Source organism: Tachypleus tridentatus, chromosome 3 (genome assembly GCF_004210375.1).
Source record: "Tachypleus tridentatus isolate NWPU-2018 chromosome 3, ASM421037v1, whole genome shotgun sequence".
Taxonomy (NCBI): Eukaryota; Metazoa; Arthropoda; class Merostomata; order Xiphosura; family Limulidae; genus Tachypleus; species Tachypleus tridentatus.
The window spans coordinates 73,296,381-73,312,405 of record NC_134827.1 but is presented as its reverse complement, the minus strand read 5'-3'; the positions used below and the strand labels follow the sequence as shown (position 1 = coordinate 73,312,405).

General features: G+C 33.1%; 1 long non-coding RNA gene across 2 annotated transcripts; it reads right to left on the bottom strand.

Annotated features, from left to right (window-relative positions):
• Positions 1 to 237: 237 nt before the first annotated feature.
• LOC143246094 (uncharacterized) lies at positions 238 to 14,091 on the bottom strand. 2 transcript variants are annotated; one of them, XR_013025781.1, is made up of 3 exons: positions 13,931 to 14,091; positions 10,315 to 10,524; positions 238 to 452 (listed from the first exon to the last, which is right to left on the bottom strand). It is a non-coding gene; the product is annotated as an uncharacterized LOC143246094 (long non-coding RNA). The 2 variants fall into 2 exon arrangements; XR_013025782.1 differs by lacking the exon at positions 238 to 452 and adding an exon at positions 7,084 to 8,267.
• Between the last annotated feature and the right edge of the window lie 1,934 nt (positions 14,092 to 16,025).

The window sequence follows — 16,025 nt, the reverse complement described above, 5'->3', positions numbered from 1 at the left end:
TAGTCATCACCACCCACTTCCAACTCTTACATATTTATGTCAATAAAATATACGTGGTCAAGAGTAATCAGTTTTCATAACTTACATATAACACATTTCTTCTTACTAGCTTCTATTAGATTTAATGTTTTTCTTCTTCTTTTTAACTTCAAGCTGTATTTTCGTGTGGTTACAGTAGCACAAACTTGTGAAACAATAATAATGTTTTTAATTAATTTATTCTTCCGTAGAATATAAACTATTTACACTAAATGTAAGAAATATTTTGAGATATAGTGATTGGATAATTTATTTAGTAACTGTTTATTTTATACGTAAGAGAAAACTACTTTCAGAAAACTGTAGAAACTGCTTCTTCTGATTTCACCAAACATTTATCAACTCATGTTTTAGCATATTTTGGTTTTCTTTGAAACAGTAGTCAACTCGGTGAACAGAAGACTGGATATTTCCTGAAAAATGGAGAATAGCTCAATTTTAATAACGTTAGTTTGTAAACATTATATGAAATCTCAATTATTTTGTATTTTCAATTAACAAAATAAAAAACTTTAATTATATCATAATGCAATTTGATTTCTAGAAAATGATTGTCCAGTTACTTGTTTGTTTATTTAGGGTAATATCACTTGTTTTCTAGGAAATATTTGTGTGACTATTTGTTCGATTATTTAGACAGATGTGCAATTGAAATCCATCAACATTACTGGAAACACTTTTTGCATAAATGACTAAACATTATAATAGAGTTTGAGCTTTTCATTTGTTCCCTATTCACAATTAAAATACATTTATAATGTTATAAGAAAAACATGTTACATAAATGTTCCACTAATATCTTCTAAAATCTTCAGTGGACAAACGGATTAAGGTGATGTACTTTCCTCTCTTCATCAAAACTGTTCGTTTCAAGAGGAAATGAATAAGAGGCTCAGACTACTGAATCAGACAGAATTAGAACCTGGAAGGAAAACTACGATCAAGAAAGGGTCACTTAGTTTTTCAATACTTTCCATTCAGACCGATAAAAGTAAGAATTTGAATTCCCTCGTTACTTTTCAAGAAGGTCTTGTGAATTAAATGCTGACTTCCATCATATTAGTAGCATCTCATTCCATAAATAAAATACCTTTTGGGGAAAATATCTTAACTGTAAACCTGTCTTTTTCAAGTCTTAAAATTATCATCCTCTTATCTTTAGAATATACAGTTCTGTGCATTAGTCAAAAATTAGATTTCAGGTTACTTTCAAAAAACAGTGGAAGATAAATTACAGATGAAACATCAAGATGTTATTAATCTTCATATTTAGTACAACAGAAACTCAGTGGAAGTGCTTGAGCTTAGCAAACAGTTAATATTTTGTGTATTCCCATTTTGCTTATGTAACTGCAGACGATTTTTCAGGTATTGTTACAACATATTTAATCAAAGTGTCCTTTGAGATATTACTACAAATGTCTCTAATGAAATCCCATAAAGTTTCTCTGGAAGGAACTTTTGAATTCTGAAGTTTTTGAGCTATCAAGTCTCAGATATGTTTAATTAGATTGTGGCTGGGGCTCTGTGAGGGCCATTACATCATTTTTATGACTGTAGCTAAGTAATTTCTTAGATAACTATTTTCTACATTGGTTGAATGAATGTTTATGGTCATTATCTTCTTGGTATAAGAATCCTTTACCAATAATATACAAATCACTTGGTATACCATGAGGTATCAGCATCTGATGATACTTGCACTGGTCCATTAATCCATCTGCTTTGTGAATACCTCCTGTTGCTTCAGAAGAAGAATATCACACTGTCTTCCCCATGCTTCATGGTAGGTGCTATGCACTGAGGTATCTTTCACCTAAAATTACGTAAAATCACACTTTGAACCAAGTATTTTACACTTGTACGCATCCGTTCATAATATCTTTTATCCTTTTCCAATCGTCAACAATCCTGTTTTTGTACTTTTTGCCAAATTTCAGTCTCTTGACAACATTTGGAGATCGAAGTAAAAGGTTTTTAACTGCCACACGATCAAACATTCCATTCTTGTTGTGTCTTCTTGATACTGTAGATCTGGACACTTTTCTGTCATTTGATACATGGTCGTTTATCTCACGCTTGAGATCGAATCGTGGCAGTCTTCCTTCTGTCCTGAAGGCTGCATAACCAAAGATACTTAACACCAGTATTACTAAGTTTAGGTATTCTGCCTCATCACTTCCTATTTTTAAATATGCTTGTCTTGGCCACATGATCTGGGTTGTACCTGATAGTGTTTGTGGAGCATGTCAAGTTTGCATCAATTTTTGAAAGGGTCCAACCAGCGTCACGTAAAGCTTTTATGGAAATTATTTTCTCTATTGACTATTCTCTACGCATAAAAATAAAACAAAGCTGATAGTATTAGTATTAAACTCTATTTTTATCTAGGTTTATTTGTAAAGTGCTATTAAATTGATTTATTTTAGTATATACATATATATATATATCAGTACCATATGCTAGCTACTCTTTATATAGTTAAGAAACTACATGGGTACCGTGACAGTTATTTCAGATCATACATTAGGTCAGTATGTTCATTCAAGCAGACCCTTAAAATACGTCATTAGTACAAGTATATGGGTATTCTAAGGAACGATAAGTATTATCACCCTGGCTCATTCAATTCTAACAGTAATCAGTAAAGCATTACTATAGTGTTGTAATTTATACTCTGTAATGGCATGTAAGAATTAGCCCATAAAATGGAAAAAAACATGATAAAATATTATCTTGTCCTAACACTTTTCCACTGTAGTGTAGTACAATGAAACAAATCTTCATACTATGAATTCGCCTAGTAATCCATTAAAATTGTCTTTCACCTTTCTTTTCTTAAAATAAAATGATTCATTCGAGATATCCGAAACCTTTCTCATAAGATAACCCTTCCAATCTTTTCTGGTCTCCATAATTGAGCCTTAACATTCTATAAGCAACGAAACACTATTTGGATTACTTGCCTACCAATATTCTAAGATCCTTTTCTTCAATCATGCTATTTAGTGGGTCCTCATCTATAGTTAATATGTGAGGAAATACATTACATTACAGTTGTTATAATTCAAGGTAATTTGGAATGTATTTATTGAGCTTATAAATTAGTCTAATTTATTATACATTATCATAACATTTTCATCCAAACGGATATTGCCCATGAGTTTAATATCATTACAAACGTGTTAAATTTATCACTGTTGTTAATGTAAGTAAAATAAAACAATGGCCCTCGAAACACACCACTAGTTCCGGTTTGACATTATTGACAAATTTACGCTATGTCTTACTAGCTACCCATCCAAATCGCATCAAACATACTCACCGTTTCAGCCGTGGGGGCGTTATAATGTTACGGTCAATCCTACTATTCGTTGGTCAAACAGTAGCCAAAGGGTTGGCGGTGGGTGATGATGACTAGGTGTCTTCCCTCTAGTCTTACACTGCTAAATCAGGGACGGCTAGCGCAAATAGCCCTCGTATAGCTTTGCTCGAAATTCAAAAAGAAACAAATGCAAGCTATCCTATTTTCAGTTAATAAATCTTTCTCTAACCATCATACCTTACTTTCTTCGTGGTTTTAGTGCTATCAGCCAACTATTTCGGCTGAGGCCTTTTTGTTTTGGCAGATTCTTTTTTAACAAAAATCTCTAACTTTCTTGTAGTTCTGTAAATCTTTTATTCTCTCAGTAAATTTAAACTTTTTAAATTTGTGGTATTTTTTCCTGATTTTCAACTTTACCTCCATAGTCAGACAGGTAATTTTCATATTCCTTATTGTCCTTTTCCTGTTTTCTGGAGCAAATTTGTCTTAAATTAAACAATTTATTAATTTTAAAATAATTTTAAGCACCCTTTAATTTATTAACTCACATCAGTAGGATAAATGTTGCCTCATAAATTACGTTTCAAAAAGTATCAACAAATTATGAATTTTTTATATCCTTGGGATATCTTTAATATTGTAATGTAATTGACTGTTTGTATCCTTGGGATATCTTTAATATTGTAATGTAATTGACTGTTTGTATCCTTGGGTAATATCTTTAATATTGTAATGTAATTGACTGTTTGTATCCTTGGGATATCTTTAATATTGTAATGTAATTGACTGTTTGTATCCTTGGGATATCTTTAATATTGTAATGTAATTGACTGTTTACCAGAGGAAGAATGATGATGATGCTTCGAATTATGTGAACGATAAGAATTTCTCGTGTATTATGAAGAGATAAAAGAAATAAATAAATACTAAACTCAGTGAATTAATCACTAATGAGTGATTGTTTTCAGTGCCAGTTAGTGATTTAGAGATTAAGACATCGATTGATTAGTGAGGAAATTATTGCAAATCGAGTCAGTGATAAATTTACTGAACTTTAACTAAGTTCCATGCAGAAAGCTTCAATTCTGTAAACAACGAATTCTTGCAAATAACTTAGACTTACAGTAGTTTATAATTTCTGTTGAAACATTGTTTTTGGCTTTGGATCTGCCAGTGAATGTAATCAATAGAAAATGTTATTGAAGAAATAAATCAATTTGTTAGTATCATTTGAACTTAGACAAGATTCAAACTCGCGACCTACATATTACGAGACGAGTGCCTTTTCCACCAGGCCTTGACAGTTCAACTTTAAAAAAAGACCAAGAAGAAATAGTGTTAAGAAATGTATTTTTAGAAGAAGAAACTTATATATTATTAAAACAAAGATCAAATAAGTCATCAAATATGTACAGAGAAATTATTGGATAAGTTCAGAAAGACTGTAGTAACAAAATTAAAGAAATACAAAAAGACATCTATAAAGTACAAGATTATAATGTCTAATTTTATCAAACGTGAAATATTTGGTAAAATAATTAGTGAATGATAAAAATCACATCAGCTATACTTTCTTCTTCATTTTCCCAAAAGTCCAAACTAAAACACCATTCACTGTAAAACTTCCTCTACAATTACAATTGTTTTACTTCGTAACAAGAAGTGGAAAATTGTCTCCGGTGATGAAAATAAAACGGATTGCAGAGAACAGTAATAGAAATGAGGCTTCAATAAGAGAGAGATTGTGAGTTACATTTATAGTACATATTGAAGATCTACTTGTATTTGATACAGATGTCAGTGGTTTTGTTGTGGGGACAGTGTTAACACAGGTGTAAGTACAGAACATGTGATTAACTACTACAGCAAGGCATTTAATGTTATTAATTAATGAATGTTGAAGAAAGGAGAAAAAGAAAGAAGCGCCTGTATTTTTTTTAGCTCTAAACTGTTTTAATCCCTATCTATAGGATCAATTGTTTATATTCAGGACAGATAACACAGTACCGAAGTGGCTGACAAATTTCGCAGTTAAAGAACCGGTTAACAGAATGATTCCATTCATAATTTAGCAGTGAAGAGAACTGGTCATCACCACCATCCAGCCAATTCTTGGGCCACTTTTTCGCTACTAAATAGTTGGGTTGATCGTCACATTATAACGCCGTCATGGCTAAAAGGGGCAAGCATATTTGTGGGACGGGTGTTAAAGCCTGCGACCTTCAGATTGCAAGTCGAGCGTTTTATCCTTCTGGCCATGCCAGGCCACCAAAGAAATACGTAAATGAATTTCTTCCAAGATTTGGAGTATCTTTCGAACTTCACTCAGACGAAATCTTTAATCATTCTTGTTTGAAAAAATATGCCAACTCTTTGGAATAAAAGACAAGACAACAGGTCTATATCCAAATTACAATGAAATGAGAGATAGATAATACTATATATTTTTGAATCATTTAGACATATCTGTGGAATAACATCAGAAAACGCGTATTTGTGTTTTTCTACTGCTGCGTATAAGTTATTAAACGGCAATAATGACATCCTAACACTTAAAGTGTTATTGTACTCTCTCCCTCTTCAGTGTATTACACAGAAAGTAATTGTGTCACAGATGAATTTAGCAATGGAAGACTTATATCACCTTGTGACCATGATATTAATGATGAAATGATTGTATTTCATCATGGTGGCACGGTATTTCCCTATAATTCCCACTGCAATAGAAGACAAACTACAAAAATACTCAGGCTATATCTGATTTTTGGTACTGCAACGACAAGTTTCTGGTGTTACAATGCTAAATACCAGGTTTTCATACCTGTAGTGGGTAGAGCACAGACGGTCCATTGTGTAATTTTGTGTTTTACAACATACAATCAAGAACAACTTTGTGAAGTATATTTCTAGGATTTTAAGTTAGATGTTGTTGGTAGAGAGAGCTTTTCATTACGTCACAAAGACAAACAACATCTGACCAATAAGTAGAAAAGAATAATGGCATAAAATTTCCATAGTTAGTTTGGTAGTTATTCCGCGTATTATGAGTTAATTTGTTAATTAATTATTAATCTAGTTAATGAATTAATCAACGTGTGTTTATTACTGATTAGTTAACGAGTAATTTCTACAGGTAAACTTATTTGTGAACTAGGCGTAAAAAGTATTATTTTCGAAGCTTCTGTTGAAATATTATTTGTGAAATTAGGTCCACCAATTAATATAGTTTGTTTTGGAATTTCGCACAAAGCTACTCGAGGGCTATCTGTGCTAGCCGTCTCTAATTTAGGAGTGTAAGACTAGAAGGAAGGCAACTAGTCATCACCACCCACCGCCAACTCTTGGGCTACTCTTTTACCAACGAATAGTGGGATTGACTGTCACATTATAACGCCCCCACGGCTGAAAGGGCGAGCATGTTTGGCGCGACTGGGATGCGAACCCGCGACCCTCAGATTACGAGTCGCACGCCTTAACACGCTTGGCCATGCCGGGCCCCCAATTAACATAGATCGCAAGAAACGTTACTGACAAAATAAATTATTTAATTTGTTATTCTTACACCAGTTGGACTTGTTATAATATTTATCAAAATATTACAAAAGCAACAGACCAAGGATTTGACACGTTACAGCATCATATCATTTACCTTATTTTCATTAATTTTAAATTATTGTAAAAATAATATATAGAGATAATTATATTAAACTTTAGGTTGTTATAATTGAAACATATTTTTGTATTTGTATCCTTACTTTATTTTATTTATGTTTTTAACATGAAGAAAAAAAGTTTAAAAACGTAGATATAAATTCCAGGATAGCTTATCAAATCATGCAGTTACACTTTGTTTTTTACAGCATTTTGTTGTCCACAGTGTAGGTTGTCTGATATGGAATTTACTCTCCTGTGGTAGCATATACGTTTCTGTAGTAGTGTTATGGAGATTTGCTCCAACTATTATTCTATAACAGCTTGCTAGTTTATTACGTTACAAACCTGGTTTGGAAACAAGAGAGTGGGCCGAGTGTAGATATCCCATTGTGAAACTGGGTTTAACCACAACTAAGCGAATTATAATTGTAATCAGATATTGTATTATGACTACACTTAGTTCTGTAATGCTCTGCATGTTTATGGTTGGTAGTATTATTTTATGTTCTGAAATTTTTGTGACATGTATAACTTTTCCATAGCTACATGTATTTTTGTGTTTTTTGAAGGTATCTTGTATCATATATTGTTGCACGATCACAAATCATTCTTTGTTCTTATACTATTACGCTATTTAACATAAATTTTGTTCCTAAATAGTATGTGTTATTTCTTAATTGCTTATGTTGTAAAAGTATAGAAAATGGCCATTATTCCCTTCAAACTTTGCTTTTGTGACCTGGATAATTAAATTTAGAAATTAACCTATTTTCTATGTAAAAACGGGCAAATTTTCACATTTTCATTTACATAAGGTCTGAATAAAACAACATATGAATTAAGATTTACATGTATTTATACTAACGGTATACAAAAATGAACAGAAATGTTTAGAAGCGAGTAATTTTTCGTGATTTGCGACTGTGATGTAAATCACTTTCACGTATCAGCACCCAAATATAGTTTCTCATCATGTTTTCGTTATACGCTCCCAGGTCACAAAAACAAAGTTTGAAGAGAAAAATAGGTCTTTTTCACTTACTTTAGGCATAAGCAATTGGGAAATAACACCTTCTACTCAGGAACAAGAAAAAGTAAAAATTTTGTTACATTGTGTTATTGGTGGTTATCTTTCGTCTGTTCAAAGAAATCCTACAGAGAGAAAACGGTGAGTCTTCATACTTACAACGCTGTAATCAGAGACTCGATTTTACTTGTTGGACACAGCAGACAACCCGATGTAGCTTTGCTATAAGGAAACACACACTGCTCAAAGTTTTATTATAAAGAGTACAATCTTGTGTATATATCATTTTCTTCCAATGAAATATTAAAAATACTTAAATCTATTAGAAAACATATTACTGACTTTGTCAACTCTTTCATCGGTATTGTACTACGGGTCAATATGTCAGAAATGATCTAAAACAGTAATATAAACGTTATCAGTAAGACTTTAAAAACTAGTAGAACGTATTTTAAACATAGTCAACAGACACTAATTGGCTATCAAATACAAAACCTTTGTTTTAGAGTAACTGTGTTTACAACATCGGTCTGTATAACTTTCATATTCAAACAATTATCACTGTGACATTCTGAAAAAGCGAGTGTCACCTAAACCTACCGTGTTTATCTTTCAAGCTTTACTTTAAATTATTAGAGTTGAAAGATCCATATTACACTCTTGAAGTTTATTCCACCAGTAACCCATCTAAGTCAATGAAAAGTTAGATGGAAGTGGACAAGAATCCGCCAGTAACCCATCTAAGTCACTGAAAAGTCAAATTAAAGTAGACAGGAATCCAGCAATAATCCATCTAAGTCACTGTAAAGTCAGATGGAAGAGGAGACAAGAATCCACCAATAATCCAACTCTAAGTTGTTTGTTAATATATTAATTTATGAGTGTAAGTAAAGAATAATATAATCATACCACAACCACGCTATATCTGCTACATCTTCGAAACATTTTGTTCAATATCAAGGCTTTAGGTCAGCTGGGATATTCCAAATGCAGTAGTTTTACCCGTTTGTCATTTATTTTCAGCCTATGAATCTGGAGGGCAACAAAAAGATTAAGCCCTTTCTTCGGCCGTGAGATAAAACTTCAGATCATTGTGGCTATGGATGACTTTGAAAGAGTTCAAAACTTTAATTAAATAGTGGCGAAGATGTGTGAGATACGAGGAATGGATATGATATTCAGGTAGGATAAATATTCAGAGTAAGTGAGTGTGAGTTTTTCTTATAGCAAGGCCACAACGGGCTACCTGCTGAGCCCACCAAGAGGAATCGAACCTTTGATTTTAGTGTTGTAAATCTATATACTTACCGCTGTACTAGCGGGTGGAAATAATCAGAGACATTTTTTCATCTGGAAACCAGCATGTCCGGGATCATTTTTTGGAAGGAATATCTCAAAAGTGTTTAACAGATCTATGACTGGAGAGTTTATCAGCCATCAAGGATGAGATTGTGCATCTGGAAACAGCGTGTGACACGAAGCTTCTAAAGATGGTAGAGAATGTTGAGAAACATGATAAAATCATGTAAGTCTTGAGTTGGACTAGGTAACTTGAATTTGAAGGCCAGCTGATGTGTATGTCTTTCATAAAACAAGAACAAACAGGAGATAGTACCATAGTTTGTGCAATGACGAATAAATGGATCCAAATCTTTAATGTTTCCACTCAGTTGTCTTGGTACCATTTATATCATCAACTGCTTAACATCAACTGTTTTTGTGTGAACTACATTAAGCTGATGAACTGTGAATTTTATCAGTCTTAGCTAAGTCATTACAAGTCAGAATTATGCTTATTATTTTTATTAACACCAATTTTTGTTTATTTTAGTACTGAACGAGTTATTCATTTTTACATTTAATTATTTATTTTAACATATAATTATTTTTATAGTCATATGATATACTTCACTATAATTTAACTCAAAAGAACTGGCAAAACAGTAAGCGAGACTTTCTTTTCTTTTTTTGATCCAGGAGTTGGTCAAGTGACCACAGCGTCATAGGACGAAATCAGTGAAAGTAAAGAAGAATGTAGTAATATGTCAACCACACTATCTCTGCTATATTTAATACTGACGAAGCTTTTCAGCAAATACCAGACCTCATCAGACCCGAATAGGATACAATAAACATGTTAGTAGTTTACAAACATTACAAAGAATGGGTGGTCCAAACAAGAAAATTTGAACGTTAATCATCTGTCATTGAACTAATTGTTAAAGTATTATTCATGATTTACATGTATAACAGTGATATATTTTCTCACCATAAAACATTAGTAGTGTCCAAGAAGAACAGGGTCGTTTGCGGCAACCTCAGGCTGAAACCCATACCCTACTCCAAAGCCAAACCCATAGGATCTACCATGACCGTATACTGGTTCGTAGGGATCTATGTAGCCAGAGTATAGATTATTGTCGTACAGATACCCTGATAGAACAGAGCTCACCATCAACACCAAGATGATTGCGAGTTGCTGAAATTCAGTGTGGATAAATAACAATTCTTAATATATAATATAATTACTTACTGTTGATGTAGAATGAGTGTCTTCATACTTAATATTTATTACTAAACATGTATTACCACATTAGTTAAAGACTAATTTGGGATCAATATAAAATAAACGTTTAAAATAAAGTTCAAAAATCAATATTTATAAATAAGTTAAAGTCTGCGATTTAGTTAAACATTGAAAAATTATTGTCTTCCAGATTTGGCACATACCGCCTTGCGAAGCTAAATTTGTGTTAAAACATTCAGAAAAAAACTATAATTACTTATTAATCAGCACTGAGTTTGTACTAAGTGAAAAAAGTAATAAGTGTATTATTAAAATTCTTACTTAATCTAATAGAACAAAACAATTAACTATTTAAACATGTCTTCATAACAAAGTTGTAAATACAGAACAGATTCCCAACCTGACAGTTTTTGGGTTAAAATATGACCCTCACTCCATCGAGATTTACATATAAGGACTTGGTGAAGTAAAGATTAAACTAAATTCCCGCCAGTCCTTCGTATGTTTTACAGTTTAAAACATTATAAATACCTTGCTGAGGTTTCGCTCGTACAAAACTCAGAGTAGCTTATTTATCCCCAAAAAAGTACAAAATATCCTTTAAATATCTCCTCATTGTTCATAAGGGCACCATTGTTTCAATAAATCTCTACCACTACCCCATATTTCTTTGGTAGCCACTCAAGAAGGAAGGGGTTCCATACTTCCGTTAATGGTACTTGGGCACATTAATTTGTGGGTGAGGTTACAGACAGAGTCAAGTAGCCCCACAGGGGTCTCAAGGGAGAAGGCATGAGCACAAAGTCCGATGCCAGGATTAGGTTCAGCAATCCTGAAAACACCTAATCCCAAATTCTTCATACCTGTGTGTCTTGGGACACCCCGAACTACCTACCAAGAATGGAACCAAAATTGTGAAAGTATTTCATGGACAGATTTATAAATACTCAACGTAAATTAACATAACATCTAATTTCGCCCCAGTCTTACACGGTTAAAGTAACTTGTAACGAAATTCAAAAGCAGTTCCTTACCCTGCCTGTTAACGCGAAAGATAAGTAAGTTTTGAGTGGTAAAAAAGTAGTCTGGCTCAAAACTTTTATTAAAGGTACCAGCAAATGAAGCTAGTTACAGAAACTATCGTATTGTCAAAAGTTTTCTGGAAATGATGCGTTATATGACGAAACTCCGCTGGAAACAAGCAATCGCTTTGACTATTTGGTTACAACTGTTTCATAAAATAAACTACTTAGCAAGAAGACGAAAATATTAACTGTGATTTTTAATTTATTTATATAGGAAATATTCGAGTTGAAAACACTCTTATATCTCTAACGGAAGTGAGCAGATTCGAATGTTTCCGTAAAGCCAAACAACGAGAGATTGCAGGTAGCTCGTTAACAGCATCTCTTCTCAATTTTCTAACGCTTCATGACCTTAAAGTTGTGAGCAACAGTTTGGGGCAAGAATTTATCAACATTAAAATCTTCACAGTCCTATGTGATAATTTTAATACACTATTCACAGTCCCATGTGATAATTTTAATACATTATTCACAGTCCCATGTGATAATTTTAATACACTATTCACAGACCCAAGTGATAATTTTAATACACTGTTCACAGTCCCAAGTGATAATTTTAATACACTGTTCACAGTCCCAAGTGATAATTTTAATACACTGTTCACAGTCCCATGTAATAATTCTAATTACACTATTCACAGTCCCATGTGATAATTTTAATACATTATTCACAGTCCCATGTAATAATTTTAATACACTATTCACAGTCCCATGTGATAATTTTAATACACTATTCACAGTCCCATGTAATAATTCTAATTACACTATTCACAGTCCCATGTGATAATTTTAATACATTATTCACAGTCCCATGTAATAATTTTAATACACTATTCACAGTCCCATGTGATAATTTTAATACACTATTCACAGTCCCAAGTGATAATTTTAATACACTGTTTAGAGTTCCATGTGATAATTTTAATACACTGTTTAGAGTTCCATGTGATAATTTTAATACACTGTTTAGAGTTCCATGTGATAATTTTAATACACTGTTTAGAGTTCCATGTGATAATTTTAATACACTGTTTAGAGTTCCATGTGATAATTTTAATACACTGTTTAGAGTTCCATGTGATAATTTTAATACACTGTTTAGAGTTCCATGTGATAATTTTAATACACTGTTTAGAGTTCCATGTGATAATTTTAATACACTATTCACAGTCCCAAGTGATAATTTTAATACACTGTTTAGAGTTCCATGTGATAATTTTAATACACTATTCACAGTCCCAGGTAATAATTTTTAATACACTATTCACAGTCCCATGTGATAATTTTAATACATTATTCACAGTCCCATGTGATAATTTTAATACACTATTCACAGTCCCATGTGATAATTTTAATACACTATTCACAGTCCCAAGTGATAATTTTAATACACTGTTTAGAGTTCCATGTGATAATTTTAATACACTATTCACAGTCCCATGTAATAATTTTTAATACACTATTCACAGTCCCATGTGATAATTTTAATACATTATTCACAGTCCCATGTAATAATTTTAATACACTGTTTAGAGTTCCATGTGATAATTTTAATACACTATTCACAGTCCCATGTAATAATTTTTAATACACTATTCACAGTCCCATGTGATAATTTTAATACACTACCCCTACGTAAAGGCCTGGCATGGCCAAGCGGGTAAGGTGTGCGACTCGTAATCCGAGGGTCGCGGGTTCGCGCCCGCGTCGTGCCAAACATGCTTGCCCTCCCAGCCGTGGGGGCGTTATAATGTTACGGTCAATTCCACTATTCGTTGGTAAAAGAGTAGCCCAAGAGTTGGCGGTGAGTGGTGATGACTAGCTGCCTTCCCTCTGGTCTTACACTACTAAATTAGGGACGGCTCGGTGCAGTGGGCTAACAAGCTACTCACTTAAATACTTGTTGAAGAATCCGCAAGCGATTGCGGCCTTATATTCCTAGATGGAATCTAATGGTGATAACTAAGTAACTAACCCTTACGTAAAAGATTCATGGTTATAAGGTGTGAATGTTCTCACATTAGTCATGTAGGTCTCTTTGTTCTCTTATTTCGTAGAGAATCGATTTTTAAAAGAAAACCATAACACATAGTAACTCTTTTGGATTAAGCTTGTTCCATACAGTTAGAATTTGTTCAGAAAATAATATCGACAAATTTGTTTCGCAGGACAAACCTATTTTACATACTTAAAAAAAATAAACGTGAGGAAAACAATCTAAACGATAGAATTGTGAAATGTATTTCGGGTTTTTACTTACAGGTATAACTTACCGCTGAAAGCATCGTAAGCTTCCTCAGATCAAACGGCTAAAACCACACTCTTGTTGTTCTAGTTTCTTCTAAACTAGAAAGTCACCTCTGCTTCCTGTTTTATAGATACCTTTCAACAGCTGGTTTTAGGGTAATGCCCTGTTCTACCTTCAACAAAACGTGCAGTGGCCATTCCTGTTTTTTGGTCTCTAACCTAAAATGTGATTGATTTCAATGATACAGATACATTAGAGAATACGTGCCCACGCCCTTCTTGACCGACTTACAGGCAGTACACATTGATAGCTTCCCACATGTTGGAATACACTGTGAGGTTCCTCATTGGTATATTCAAACAGATTTCAGTTAACAAAATACACTATTATTTATAATTTTTTCCATATGGTTATATTTTAATTCCCTAACCTACGATACACTTGCCAAGAATGACAAGATGTTAAGGGCGCTCGACTGAAGGTTTCGGATTAGAATCCTCGTAACACCACACATGCTCGCCCTTTCAGCCGTAAGGGCTTTATAATGTGACAGTCAATTCCATTATTCGTCGATAAAATAGTAACCCAAAAGTTGACGATGGGTGGTGGTGGTTAGCTTTCTTCCTTGAAGTCTTACACTGCTAAGTTAAGGACGACTAGTGCAGATAGCTCTCGGGTAGCTTTGCACGAAATTCGAAAACAAACAAATATACAACGTACTGTTAGTTTGTTCTTTGTGGTACTGACGTCATTCAAATAAAAGCGCTAAACAAAGCTTATACGAAAATCTGCAGGTTTGTTTTTTATTCGTTAGTGTTCTAGGCGACAACAAGAATTAGAACAAAGTATGACTGTATTGTTAAGTTATTGTGTGCCTTGACTCAAGTGAAGAAATGAGATCAAGCAAAGGACTACCACACTGTTATATAACCTATATTTATATAGGTATAACTTATATAAAATCATTCACAACTATCTACATTAATGTATGATAAAAATGGGGACACCTAATTCGTACAAACTACAACTTGGTAACAATGCATGGTCTTCACAAGAATATAAAACTACCGAAACATTAACGTTACGATAACGTACAAACATTTTAACGTATTTTTTTAATAAATTTTAATTAGAAGTAACGTTAAACTTAGTGTAGTAATATTTTAATGTGAAGAAATTTGCCGAGATATTAGTTCTCAATAGTGTTTTGATGTCAAGACATTTACACAAATGTTAAGAGGAAAGCATATAAAGACATTTTAATGTGAAGAAATTTGCCGAGATATTAGTTCTCAATAGTGTTTTGACGTCAAGACATTTACACAAATGTTAAGAGGAAAGCATATAAAGACATTTTAATGTGAAGAAATTTGCCGAGATATTAGTTCTCAATAGTGTTTTGATGTCAAGACATTTACACAAATGTTAAGAGGAAAGCATATAAAGACATTTTAATGTGAAGAAATTTGCCGAGATATTAGTTCTCAATAGTGTTTTGATGTCAAGACATTTACACAAATGTTAAGAGGAAAGCATATAAAGACATTTTAATGTGAAGAAATTTGCCGAGATATTAGTTCTCAATAGTGTTTTGATGTCAAGACATTTACACAAATGTTAAGAGGAAAGCATATAAAGACATTTTAATGTGAAGATATTTACACAAATGTTAAGAGGAAAGCATATAAAGACATTTTAATGTGAAGACATTTACAAACATATTCAAGTTTCTATAATGTAGTAATGTTAAGATTTTAGTGCTCTGATTCAAGTCTTTGTTTTGAGATGAAGAATAATCATCAGTACTAAAAGTCACTCTCAGCGCGATCAACACATGTTATGAGTTATATGCGTCAACACAAGTTACAACTTACGTATGTTAAAACAAGCAACAGGTTACATGTTTCGACCAGAGTTATAGGTTACAGTGTCAACAGAAATTATACGTTACATGTTTCAACCAAGGGCCCGGCATGGCCAGGTGGGTTAAGGCGTTCGACTCGTAATCTGAGTGGGTGGGGATGACTAGCTGCCTTCCCTCCAGTCTTACACTGTTAAATTAGGGACGTTTAGCGCAGATAGCCCTTGAGTAGCTTTGCGAGAAATTCAAAACAAACCAA